Source organism: Wyeomyia smithii, chromosome 3 (genome assembly GCF_029784165.1).
Source record: "Wyeomyia smithii strain HCP4-BCI-WySm-NY-G18 chromosome 3, ASM2978416v1, whole genome shotgun sequence".
Taxonomy (NCBI): Eukaryota; Metazoa; Arthropoda; class Insecta; order Diptera; family Culicidae; genus Wyeomyia; species Wyeomyia smithii.
Window position 1 is genome coordinate 16,822,843 of NC_073696.1, and position 12,722 is coordinate 16,835,564.

General features: G+C 37.6%; 1 protein-coding gene across 1 annotated transcript in view; it reads right to left on the reverse strand.

Moving 5' to 3' along the window:
• LOC129731484 (ATP-binding cassette sub-family G member 4-like) overlaps positions 1-11,044 on the reverse strand; it is a 32,420-nt gene extending 21,376 nt beyond the window's left edge. Inside the window, exon 1 of the mRNA XM_055691538.1 lies at positions 10,589-11,044. The gene's annotated coding sequence lies outside the window, so the exon portion shown is untranslated. The remainder of the gene's footprint in view (positions 1-10,588) is intronic.
• Positions 11,045-12,722: the final 1,678 nt, after the last annotated feature.

Here is a 12,722-nt window from a genome sequence, read left to right on the forward strand (position 1 = left end):
GCTGATGCAACGACACTCCCTTCACTAAAATGCTGTTTCAGCGTGGTAGCGGGAAGCATCAGCAGCAGGCTTGCATGAAGTGAATACATCAGCCAGCAACTTTCTCTAAGGCCTCTGCCATAGTAGACGCGAAAAGCGGCGCGAACCGATACGCTCGGCCGTAGGTTAATGTACAGCTCTACTGATGGCTGAACATTAACCTACAGCCGAGCGAATCGATTCGCGTCGCTTTTCGCGTCTATTATGGCAGAGGCCTAATGGGAAAGTTGTATCATTTTGTTCAGAAGAATATAATTGTCGGTAATATTACAGAGATGCGATTGCGTAAATCCGATTTTGAATTGAACAATTGTTCTTTTGAGAACAAATAAAACACTTATTTGAAGAGTTAATAGCTTTTGGTACCAATAGCAGTATAGTGACAGCCTCAGCGGTAGATGCAGATGCAGCCGGTACTTCCCTGAGGCCGATGTAAAGGTAAATGGGAGCAGCACGGCGAAACAGTTCGGGTTATGCTTAGACGCGCGTCATTTTTCGTTGTTGATATTCCCCATATGAAACCACGCGCTTTCGTATGATAGCGGTGGTATTAGCGGTAGCTGCATTTGCCAACACTTCCTCCAGTAAAACCGTGTCTAGTTTTCAATGTGAAAACACCTTTCTCATTGTGTTGACCGTGCGCCTTAGTCCTCACTATCAATGATAAATTGAACAATTGTCCTTATAAGGACAACAAATGAATTAATGAAGATTTAATTTTGAATTAGAATACTTCTCTCAGGAAGTTCGGCTACATAGGGATGTGAAATGAAAATCTAAAACTGAAAAAAGTGAGAAAAATTTCAAATGCTAATAAATCGGTTAGTTTTCGATGGATTTCCTTCGTTTTTGCAGCAATCGCTTAGAAAATCTCCTAAGATTCCTACCAAATGCATGAAATTGCAATTTTATCATTCGAACTATTGTACTATTGAAAACTCTCAAGCCTTGTCAAAACACAAAATTCGACCTCTGATTGGTCGTTATACCGCGCTTTCCCAAGCACGGTCTGCAGAGTTATGGACCTAGTAAATTGGGAATGCATCATTTGGCCTATATAAGAGCTTCATCAGATAATAAACAAACATTTTATCGGATATTGAATTGAACAACTGAAATTTGAAGAACACAAATGATTATTTGAAGAGTTAATATTTTCTCGTTTTGCGCTATAATCCAAAGTTAATTATCTTCATCTACATGCATACTCTGATTATTATTGCATGTTTGCGTCGCTTAGTGTTTGGCTACGGTCATGCAGAACGCAAATAACGGCGCGATGCGATTCGGCAAGACGAAATCTGTTGAAATGTATAGCTCTACTTCGCCTTAAAAAGAGCTGTACATTTCACCACGGTAAGGCGAATCGCATCGCGCCGGCATTCGCGTTCTGCATAACCGTAGCCTTTGTTCCGTTCCCGTTTAATGATGTCGTATTAAATGTGCATATTACAATTCGGCAGCACTTCAACGTCTCATTTGCACAAAATTCAAAAATATTCAATAAACTTCATTCAAAATATCAAACAAAAAGAAATTACAATACTGCCAACTGACACGCAAGCAACCGGGTTATCTTTCTTGTAAAAGTATTCTACTTCAACCTTGCGGTCGTGGCTTTGCATACAACCTTCTTGTGATTTTTTATTTCCAATGACAGTTTTTGAAGTATAAACAGCTGAACCAATAATGATAAACGTTAGGCCAATCATTATGATAAAATATTAAGATTGGATGAAAAATATTCTTGAAGTTGCTCAAAACAATATTTTGTTTTAATTCTTGATTGAGGCAGTTTCCAGCCACAGACTGGCTGCCACCGTTGCACAGTGGGGCCGTTTTGAAAAAAGACGATCAAAAGTCTTTTCTCACTTTTCCTTACATTTTAGGGGTTTGGTGTCTTCGGAAGAATTGTTCAGAATACTGATTAGAGTTAGCTGACATTTTTATATAATTGCTTATCAAGCTAGTATCGCACTTGAAAAAATCAACTTTTTTATTTTACGAGATATTCAATTTTAATCTTCGGCAAAGTTGTAGAACTATCGATTTTATGAAACTTTGCCGAAGATACGAAATTTCTATGTCTTATCTCTGAAGAAATATAACCGTTTTCTTTGAAAGACTACCTTAAAACTAGTTTTTTCACTTAAATTATATCTTAGCTACTTCTGATCGACTTGAGATGATCTAAAAAGTTTTAGATAATAACAAAATACAATTTTTTTAAAGAAAGAAGTTAATTCTGTTGAACCAACTCCGAGATAGATCGATTTTAAGATAAAATTAAGTCAATTTTCAAAATCAAATTATTTAAAATTGTGAATGTTTGTGAGGTATTACCCAACGTGATTTGTTTTGGAATATTTCGAGGTACAAGTATACATATTTTTCAGAATCGGGACTCTTCGGGAACTTCGTATTTTCATATTTTTAAAATATCGCTTTTTAACTACCTTGTTCTTTTAAATACTGCCCAAAAACTAGTTTTTTCACTTAAATGATATCTTAACCACTTTTGATCAACTTTAGATGTATTAGATAGTTTAGAAAAAAAATATAATGCAAAACTCAAGCGGTTACTTAGAAATTACATCAATATGAATGTATCCAAAACATCAATCGGTAATAGCCCCCTGAGCTTATCGCTTTACCTCGAACAATGCTATCATCCATCCCCATGCAAAACCCGAAGTTTGAGCTTAAGCAATCTGTCAATATTGGTACTAAGCTGTTTACGCTTATGTTGCGTTGTTTTAAACAGTGCTTTACACGGTTTTTTTAATGTTTGTTACGATTAATATTGCGCATCGTAACATTGGCTGTATATCAACCAGGAGAGGTAAATCGTTCGAAATATGGAAGGAGACAAAAGGTAAATCACGTGACGTAAAATCAAATCGTGTACGGGACCACGGACTATCAAAATTGGTTGGCACTTCGAAAAAAAATAACGAAAGTGTTAAAAAAGTTATTGCTTGGTCTTGCACAGATATTACATCCATATTCATTACATACAATATCTCAGTAACCGCATAAGTTTTGCATTATATTTTTTTCTTAACTTTCTAATACATCTAAAGTTGATCAAAAGTGGTTAAAATATCATTTAAGTGAAAAAACTAGTTTTTGGGTAGTATTTAAGAGAACAAGGTAGTTAAAAAGTGATATTTTAAAACTATGATAATACGAAGTTCCCGAAAAGTCCCGATTCTGAAAAATATGTATACTTGTACCTCGAAAAAAAAAAATATATAATGCATACGCAGCTCTATATAATGCAATCTATATATCTTTTTTCTATATTTTTTTTCTCAATATTCAACAGTTAGTTCAACATGGCTGAAAGCTTCTGTAGAAACTGAAAAGATAATTTTTTTCTTTAAGTTAGAAAAGATTCAAAAAATAACAAATACACCAAATTTAAGCTAAATTACATGAACGTGCCGACAAGCCAACTGATGGAAACCATTATCAACAGTGTGTAAAAAAAAAAACATTTTCAGTTCATTTGAACAAGTTTTCAGGAGAACGGGAAAATCCAAATAATCAGCAGCATCAGGAAAAGGCCAAAAACTACTATCAAAACTTTATCTCAAATTAACCTGAAAAAAACTTGAAAACGCCTCAAAAAAGAAAAAAGAAAGCACACAAAAGTGTATGCAGAAAATCTTCCCTGAAATCCGGCAGTAATCGAAGAAGAAATTGGGATGATTGTTATCGATCGGAAATCAATTTCACACTCTATTTTGAAATTCAAGGTTGTGACTTCCGGTTCGAAGATACCCATGTTGGGCGCTATTCGACCATTTTTTAATCTTTTCCAGAAAGCGGAAATCACCATTTTGATATTCAAAATGGCCGCAAGGGTCTTTTTCAGGTCTCTGGACATCATTTCGATTCCTAAAGTACTCATATAACGTGATATTTGGTCAATTTGGGCTATTTTCTAAAATACGGAAGTCACCATCTCGAATTCTTTAAAGGCGTCCGCAGTGGATTTCCGGTTTCTGGGCATCATCTCAATTCCGATAATACCCATATTCGATGGTATTTAGTTAACTTTGTTGCTTTTCCAGATACCTTAAGTCGGGAGTCGTTTGTAGGTCTCTGTACATCGTCCCGATTTTAAAACTATTCATACGAGATGATTTTTGGTCAATTTCAGCTATTTTCCGGAAAGCGGAAGTCATCATCTCAAATGGCAGCTGGAGTTGATTTCCGGTCTCTGGGTACTATCCCGATTCCGGGAATATCCATATTCGATTGTATTTGGTCAATTTTAGTTCCCTTCCAGATACCGGAAGTCGACATTTTGGAATCCAAAATGGCAGTGGGAGTCGTTTTAAAGTCGCTAGATATCATCCCGGTCCTGAAAATACCTATGTTGGGTGCTATGTGACGTTGTATTATTCAATTGTTTCTGTGGCCACTAAAATCCCCGGTGGAATCTGTTCCGAAACGGCCATTTTGAGGGGATATCACTATAACACCCAAAACCATAAAGATGGCCTGTGGAAGTAATTTTGTGAACTTTGAGCCAATATTTGTAAGATTCGGTTGAAATATTCATGACCTTTCTCGGATTTCCGGCAATGAGAAAATTCTTTCGAGGCAGCAATATATCCTGACTGTTTGAAAATTTCCCGCATCACCCCTAGGGTGGGTCGATTTAAAAATCTCTTAGGCACATATGATTTTCGGATTTTAGGGATCAAAATAAGATACTTTGCTCAAGAAACCATACCTCTAAAATGAATTCTGATGTCCCTTGTACTAACGTGTAGGTACCCAAAAGGTCAAATTTCAAAAAATCCTGTTTTGACCCATTTAGAGTGACCCAATCGAGTCCAAATGTATGACCGACCCCCACTAACTTTGGTGGGCCGACCCACCCATGCTAGTGTTACCCCCCTGGGACCCCCCTAGGGGGTCTCCCATACAAAAATATAAAAAAATATCAAAAAATCACCATTTTTGGCACTTTATATGACAAAAATCAGTGAAATGGCTATAATTTTTCCGCACAAATGAAGTTTCTAGGAAAAAAATGTTTTTGTTTTGTTTTTGGATTTTTGTTTTCTCTTTAAAAATTTATTCGATCAGAACATAGGAAAGAGACTAAAAAATTATTGTTTGAAGTCTTTTTTGGTTTCAACACTGGGCAATTTCGCACGGCTCTCTAATGTCGCCTCCATAACAGCCTCTACATTTTCCGATATTACTCGTTTGGAAACGCTAGCTAGCAGTTGAACGTGTTGTTCCGTTCCTTGTATATGTAATGGAATATGCGGATCAGTAAATGGTGAATCATCTTCATTTAAATATGCTATCAATGTTTCATACGGAATGATTCGCGTGAATGGTGGTTCAAATACGTTATTTTTATCAGTCAAATCGATCAGTTTCGTGTAATCGAAGCAATGGAAGTTTATATCTGGTTTTTTATATTCTCTAAGTTCCGATGGGTCTTCAACATTGTCTCGATATCGTAAAATTTTCTTGATAGCAGAGTCGCGCACCTCTTTCCTATCATCAAACAACATTGATAGCAAGATATTTTCCGAATGTGCAAAATATGGATTATTTTTAATTACATGATTGACAACAGTGCGTAAATTTGGCTCCAGAAATTGTGCCCAAGTAATGTACTTGAAAAATAATACACTACCGTACACGACAGAGCTGTAATACTTGATATTAAAATACACTGGCACATAAACCTTAATTATAAATTCAACCAGAATTCTTAAATTTTTAGGTGGTTTTTTCATTGTCACATATAATCGTAATAATCTAGCGGCCTTAGTGAGCCAGCGAGAATGTACAATTTTCCCTGGTTTAATGTTAGCCAGATCCACAGAAACCACGCCATTAGAAATTGCATGTGCCATGTCGTATAAGTACTGCGAATCGGTGGAATATTCGTGCTGTTCCGCAACAGGAGGCATATTTTCCAACGCAATTCTCTGAAAGTCGCTCACCACCTAAAAATATATGATAATTAAATAAATTTATTATGATTTCACCATTCAAAATGTTAGAAAATTATAATAAATGAGTGATAGCAATGACTTACCGGAAGAGCTTCAGAATTTTCAATTTGCTTGCTTAGTTTCCCGGTTGTTGATGTTGGTCCAGTGGTGGATGATTTATCCAAAACCCCAAACAAATGTCGAAACGGAAGTTCGTTGAAGTGTAGAAGGCAAACAAACCAATGCAATGGTATTTTTAGCAGCAATTCGAATCTTCGTATAATTCCACCGTGTGTGCCAGTGTTTGTTGGCTCACCGTCAGTGCATATGCCAATCAATGCATCCAGAGATATGTTTTTATCGTTGAAAAATTCATTCAATTTTGTTGTTTTGTATTCAGCACTTTCCTCTACCAGTCTTGCGTAACCAATCAATCGAGAATTCGGTTCTCTCAAAATAACAAGGTGAGGTTCTTTTACCATCCTACTGTGATACTTACCATCAATTTTTTCTCTCGTATAGGTATCATCTTTTCTGCCGTCGAATGAAAACGCTATTAAACTGGAATCATCAAACCTTTTGCGGAGCACTATTCGTCTGCATTTCTCTCTTTCTCTACGAACTTTCGATTTATTCATGATGAGAGGTTCGCCATGCTGATCTTTCATTTCAAAATCTTTGAAAAGACTGGTTGCCAATGCTGACGCTACTCTATCAGACACACCAAATCTGTCACATATCAAGGCAAAGTTAAAACAATCGTATCTTTCTGTGTATTGTGAACTTGTGCTTCTATTCACATCTTCATCAACCGTCATCGGTACGTCTACGTATGTTGTATCATCGGGATCTTCGTATGTTGGCATTGTTGGCATTGATGACGATGTCCCTTGCTCTTCAACTTCCATCAGAAATGCATCAATTGTTAGTCTTCTCTGTTTATGTTGATCGTGCATAAACTCTTTGAGGCGTTCTGGAACCAAACCGCAGTTACATTGAGCTGCCGTCAAATCGCATTTACATGCTCCAATATAAAAAATTTCGTTCAGAGTACCGGTAAACACTAAAAGGTCTCTATTCGTCTTCTTAATTTCGGCTTGGTATTTGTCAACCAATCTATTCAATTTAACAGCAACATATTTTTTTGAAATTATTTCCGTACCAAGTTTTTCCCAAATTCCAACCAACCTATCTGTTACGTGATTAGAGAATTGTTTATAAGAAAACTTTTTTTGTTCTGTTTTTGCACGTTCGCTTAAGTAAAAATAATATCTCAAGATATCCAGATCGGTTGGTAAATTAATATCATTCAAATCAGAAGACACACCAAAAACAACAACATCATGCTTGGGTATATGATTCATTGGGTTTTCAATAGCTGATGATGTTGTTGCTATTCCATCTTGCGGGTTCATTGTAAACTAAAAAAAAATATATTTTGACTTTAACAATTTTCACTTTCACTTTCAGGTTTTTATTTTAGGTGTTGACTCTTTGGCGGACGATGTAGAATGATTTATGTTGACGTTTCTATCCTATACGAAACCTACACTAGTTCTACACAGAGTGAATAGATAGAGTGACGCAGAGAGAAATTCAGTCAAAACAGCAACACGGTTTTTTTATGTATCCACCAAAATATTTTTCTGGCAGCCCCTTTTTGCTCAAGTTCCAGTTGACTTCAACGGAGTGTTGTTATTGTCAGAGTGAAAAGATAGTTATTGTATTTAAATTAAAAACAAGTTCGTTTGATAAGGTTTGATAGAGATAGATAAAATGAAGTGCGTTTTGTGTAATAACAAAAAACAGTAGGAATGTGAGTTTTTTTCGGTTCCCGAAGAATCCGATTGTGAGGAAACAGTGGATGGATTTTTGTTGCCTCCCAGCAGACTATTTCATAGACGAAAACACCCGACTTTGCAGTTTTCGTTTGGTTTTTCTGGTTTCAGACTCTGCGTCACTCTATTTATTCACTCTGGTTCTACAGTGTGCGTGGGAACAGTGGAAACGGAGCGTCCGTGCGTGGTAGCCGTTGTGGTAGCATACCAGCGGTGCTCGCCTGACTGGTCGAAATAAAAATATTACATATGATGTAACAGAGTGATATACGATTTTATGTTCAAAAGGACGCCAACTGCAAACGCCATCTGCAATGAGAATGGCTCAGAAATATGTGTAATTATGTATGTATGCGCTGAAGACTCAGGACCGAATCCCATGCGAAGTAGGAGAAAACAAAAATCCAAAAACAAAAATAAAAACATTTTTTTCCTAGAAACTTCATTTGTGCGGAAAAATAATAGCCGTTTCACTGATTTTTGTCATATAAAGTGCCAAAAATGGTGATTTTGTGATATTTTTTGATATTTTTGTATGGGAGACCCCCTAAGGGGGTCCCAGGGGGGTAACACTAGCATGGGTGGGTCGGCCCTCCAAAGTTAGTGGGGGTCGGTCATACATTTGGACTCGATTGGGGCACTCTAAATGGGTCAAAACAGGATTTTTTGAAATTTGACCTTTTGGGTACCTACACGTTAGTACAAGGGACATCAGAATTCATTTTAGAGGTATGGTTTTTTGAGCAAAGTATCTTATTTTGATCATTAGAATCCGAAAATCATATGAGCCTAAGCGATTTTTTGATCCCCTACAAATCGAGCCGCCCTAATAACCCCTGTGTTCAAATTAGATGATATGAAGGATCCTGCTTATCTGTTCTCGACAAATCATCGAGAAGCTTATTGTTAACCGGATTGTCAACTTCTTTTACAAGCACCAGTATGGCCTCAAGCTTGGCTTGAGCACGCTTAGAGCATCTTGTGACCTTGTAGAAGGAATATACGACTCAATAGACAACCATAAAATTGTAGGGTCCCTGTTCATTCGACACAATCAATCACGAAATGCTTGTTGATAAAAGGGAAGCTTACGAAAAAAAGAGGAATAGCCAAATCACCAATAAGGATCAAGTGAAAACTTCAAAAGCTTTTTTGGGGTTGAGTCGACTGGTGTGCCCCAAGGTAGTAACTTGGGGCCAATTCTTTTTTGCTGTTTACTAATGATCTGGCCAAGTTAAAGCTACATGGAAAATTACGCCTTTTTGCCGACATTATGCAGTCTTCTGGTATAAAATAATAATAGTTTCAACGGCAAAATCCATTCTTTCTTTCATTCAATTGAACAAAATAAAAGGCTAGAAAAAATTGCATGCTAGAAGCTGGATGTTAGAGGCTAGAGGCTAGAGATTAGAAACTAGAGGTTAGTGAACTTCGTGACAGCCAGGAGAAACCACCTTTATAGCGAGATCGGCGAGAAAGATACGTCTAAACATGCAGATAAAGTTCTATTCCGTATCTTGTTCCATAGACGGAGGCCTTTGTTGCGGTTTCGAACGAGACGGACAGACCGACCGGAAGTTCACCATGAAACGGATTCTCGACAAGTTTCGAGAACAAAATTTGCAAACACATTATAAATTTACAAACTTCAAGGCGGCGTACGATTCAGTGACACGCAACAAGTGGTGGCAGTTTATGCTTGAAAATGGTTTCTCAGCAAAATTGTTACAGTTTGCTAAGTCCGCTTAGGCTCCGCAGCCTACAGATCTGCACAAAAATGCAGTTTACTGGGAACTTATCTACCCGGTGGCGCTCAACAAATATGAATCGCGTACGTGAAAGGAGGCTGATTGGCGAGTGTTTGGGTGTTTGGAGTCTTCGAGCGTAGAATAAAAGAAAATAAAGTGCGACGCAGGTGCTGATGAAACACGGTAGGTTACAGTGGGCTGTCCTAATAATTGAAAACAAAGACGTATGTAATCACTAGGAGGATCTTAATAAACCATTGTACTGTGATTTTCCATGTGGGTATAATTTAACTAAATTATAACAACAGTTCAATTAAACAGACCAGGAAACATGAATATTGGCTGCCGTGCGCAATACAACGTCTATTCAAATGGGGTGAGAATGCAAAACACATCTAGTATCAGATCGTGTTTTATATTTTCCATTCACATGTCAGACTAGAACTTGAAATATTTATTCGTAACCTCCAGGTACACTTCTGCCACGCTTAAATTACTCACCGGAACATTTGAGCAAAAAAAAAACAGCTCGGTTGCGTGATCTGAATACAATTACTGATAATTCAGTAAAACCATACCGATCATTGTTTCTGCGTGAGAAAAATAAATTTTGCTTTCCTTTCTAATTAAACGATTAGTGAAAATAACATACTGATTGTAAACACATAAATTTTCGCAGCTTCTGTCAGTTATCATCCCGCCCAAGCTGCCCGTCTAGACCGGTGCGTCAGCGTGAAACCCCGGCTTCCGATTGGGCGTAATCGTGTTTTGTGATTATTCCAAAAAAGCGAGCCTTCTAACGACGACCGTCAGGGGTCATTGGAGTAGCACATTAATTAGCAGCCAAACACATCCTTCCTGTAGATTATGTCAGGAACAGCCGAGACCGGGTCAAAGTCCAGTTTCAATTTTACAGAGAGCGATCAACACTTCGTACTTTCTTAGTATCGAGATGAACATGTAATATTGAATGAAAATGATCACTTACTTATGCCCTCCGGGGTCAAGAATTTCACACTCGGCGTACGATTCGCGGGCAGAAGCAGCGATTGCGCCTAGTAGACTCCACACTCAACCTTGCCGACAGCAGCACAACATAGTCCACACAACTCTTTGTTTGTTGTTTGCTCCGGTTGCCTTATCACTGTAACAGCTTGGATTCCACCCAACTGATAACACCCGGTATTGCGGATCTCAACAGGTGTAACGAATTGGCTTACGGAAAGATATCATTTCCAAAGAGTTAGAATCCAATCCGCTGATTATAATAAACCGACACTAGATTGTGGTAAAGCGTTGTACGAAGGCCGCGAAACAAACGTCCAACCGACACAAATATTCCGAACAAATTGAAAGCTCCCCTTCTCTACGAACTCGTCTTAGCTTGCCTATCATCCACCACTGACTGAACTGGCCAGACCCACAAGCGAGCGCAACTCCGCGCAAAACTGACGTTTGTTAGCAGCGTCGCATGGTGCTGCTAGTGAGAGTGAATGGAATTAATTGAATCAATTGAGAGTCGTCGTCGTGCTGGGCCTGAGACAGTGGAGAGCGTGAACTGCGGCGTCTACTTAATCTAGCTAACCAAAACCGACGGCGACAAGGCGTAGTAAAAATCACTATCAATCAAGCCAACCCACACCAACGAACTGGAGTGGAAATGTTGCCGGGTTTTAATACAGCTTGTAATCTTGCTTATATATAATCATATAGGTTTTAATCGTTTCTAAGTTTTTTACGCTATTTGAATATTGTAAAATTAAAAATTATGTGACTATTTTTTAATGCGTTTATACATTCATCAAGCTTAAGCCGAACGTACGCCACTTACGTGAATCGTAAGCAAGTTTTTTGTTTTCAAGTTACAAGTTAAATGAACCGAAAATGAGGCGGAACAGTAAACTTGATACGAAGCGGTAGCCAGAAAATGAAGCTCTCGAGTGGGAAGATATGGAGAAAGCAGAGAAACTGCACTGAGCTTACGCGAATCCAAAAGTGTATGTGTGTTGTTATGTCGAGCAGCCGGTTACAGCCTCTATGAGGCAGCATGTGTTAACTGAGCATCATAGACACTTCCTAGTTGAGTCGTACTCTCGCGAGAGAATCGTACTGGTGTAAGCATATTTTGCTGATTCGGAGCTTATAATCATGGAGTGATTCTACTCGATCAAGCTGAAAACTTGATGCGGGATCTCTATGAACTTGACACATACATTTTATTACTGAAGTTTGAAGAAACAAAACACAAGACGAAACGATGTGCACTCAATTTAAGCACATTTGGTTAAGTCATTCTCAACACATATAATCCAATAAACATAAACTACATTCCTAGAATGTAAATGGAAAGAAATGTTTCCTTCAAATATATTATATGGCCGCTTCAAATTTTATTTCATTTCATTGCTCGAACACTGTAATTTTCAAATCTTTAATGTTTCAATTTTATTACAAGAATTTTTTCCTTCGTTTTTTTATTTGTGAACTTTATATATTCGAATGCATGGTGTATATTGCATATATATAAATATGCAGAATTTATGGTAAAGGGTTTTTTAATAAGAGCGTTACAAAAGTAGAAAGATAGGGACAGCTACGACGCCAGATTTTTTCCCGGTCTCTGGACATTTCTCTTCAGTAAGGTTTGCCATTTCATAAATTAGAAAGATACGCGATCCAACAACGAGTCAAGACTATTTAATTTTAAAACAGAAATACCGGCACAGTACTGTACCTGTGGGTTTTACAATTTAGCAGGACGATTATGACGACCATAAATTAAACGTAGCGCTCCTAACCCTTTAGTGCCCAGCTCCGCCTTTAGACCTCTAAAAGGTTTCAATAAATACTTACAAATCACGTACACGTGCACTATAAGCTTAAGCCTGTATAAAATCGTGGTATTTAAAACCTTTTTTCATACTCGACAAACCACACAAACTTGTGCGTGATCCCAGCAAGATTTTCATCATTTGTTGTTTATATCGGTTACAAAAAAAAATGAAAATATAACTTTTGAATTTCTTTCAAGCCAACCACACACGTTTGTGGGTGGCCATAATAGCAATCTTATCGTCTGTTGGCTTGAATCGGTCTCAAATCAGGGAATAAAACAAATTTGT